Consider the following 1881-nt stretch of genomic DNA (forward strand, 5'->3'; position numbering starts at 1 on the left):
AATTAATGAAAAGCTACTTTTTGAATTTGTTGGCAGCTATTATATTAATCACTTTCTATCTTTCAGTTTTTTGAAAGTTACTTGTGCCTCATTATTATTTTAAAGCCCATTTCTTTACACAGTTGCTTGGCTTCTGTTCCTCATTCACCTGCATGAAATTTTCATTCATCTTATTATTTAGGTACTTCTTTATTTTGCTTATTATATTATTTAAATCTGAATTCACGTAATTCATTCTATTACTTAAATTTTGATTTATTTTGTCTATTCTAATATGTAAACCATAATTCGTATATTGTTCATTCTATTATTTTGTCTCGCGATGATGTAGCTAAAGACTTTTGACAATGGTCAGACTGGGTCACGTTTGTGGTCCTCATGCAGCAGGTGTTCTTGGCACTTCTGATGGAATGAGAAGGTGAGACTATAGACTCCTAGACAGCTTGCTTGGAGATGTGTGACTGTGAGCCCTCATGGAGTGTCAATGTATGGCCACCACAACAATCCTAAGAGGTGCAGTTCTCACTTCACACAAAGATGTCAGCATCATTGTTCTGCACTGCAGTTGCATCCAGGATGAGTCACAATTTACAGTACCTGTAATATTTCCAGAGCAAAATGGTAGAGTTGAAAATGAGCTTTGAGAATCAATACTACACATATCTTGTGTCAATCTATGCAAAAAGTTTCACTGTCAATAATTTAAAAAAACCTTGTATCACTGCCACCAAAAGGCTTAAAATTGCATTAACAAAAGTACAAATCTTAAAAAAAGTGAATATACTAATAAAATTGACATGGAATTATATGATAAATTAGTTCCTGAGAGTATGACTGTAGTATAAGATAAGGAAGAAACAAGTACCACATCACTAAGAAAATAGGAAGAGAACAAACTAGAGGGAAAATACTTATAAGTATTTTCTGTCACACTAATAGCCTAAAATATAAAGAATATATGGTATTTTTTCTATACGTCATTTGTAAATAAAGTGCTCATAATGACAATAGTGTGATTTCACAATTATTATGACCGAAAATGGTAAGGTGTTAATTGTAGATCTAATACACTGCACTATTAAATTCAACAAAACAAGATTATTTAACTGACTATTTTCTTCCAAATCTATTGGAAGCTGGACATTTATTGAAAAATTAGCTCCAGAAATTCATGTGGTTTAGTCTCAGATAAGTGCAAACACGGGATATTGAACGTATACAAAGAAAGGGCAACATGAATGGTCACAGGTTTGTTTAATCCATGGGAGAGCATCACAGAGATATTAAAGGATCTGAACTGGAAGACTCTTGAAGATAGGCATAAACTATCCTGAGAAAGTCTATTAACAAAATTTGAAGAACCAGCTTTAAATAACTACTCTAGGAATATACTACAAACCCCTATGTATGCTCTCATAGGGATTGTGGGGATAACATGAGAATAATTACTGTGCACACAGAGGCATTCAGAAACAATCATGCACTCCATACATGAATGGAATAGGAAGAAGCCCTAATATCTGGAACAATCTTAAGTACCCTCTGCCATGCACCTAATGGTGGTTTCCAGAGTATAAATGTACATGTAGATTTCTTTACATGCTGTATCACAGAGGTGGCTTTTCCACTGCCTATTAACTGTGGTGCAATGTGGCAGATGGTGTGAAAAACACAACTAATATAACAAATTGACTTGCTAAAGGTGCATAATTTGTATTTGTATTTTATTTGTCTCAAAATATACATTTTCCAGATCATCTGATAGTAGTGTACAGGAGACATGTCAAGTTTTGCCTTGTGATGTACATAGTAACATAATTCTCTCACACTATTTTTATCAGCAAAGGTTTACGTTGAACACAATATTACACTACTGGCCAT

Source organism: Schistocerca piceifrons, chromosome 8 (assembly GCF_021461385.2).
Source record: "Schistocerca piceifrons isolate TAMUIC-IGC-003096 chromosome 8, iqSchPice1.1, whole genome shotgun sequence".
NCBI lineage: Eukaryota > Metazoa > Arthropoda > Insecta > Orthoptera > Acrididae > Schistocerca > Schistocerca piceifrons.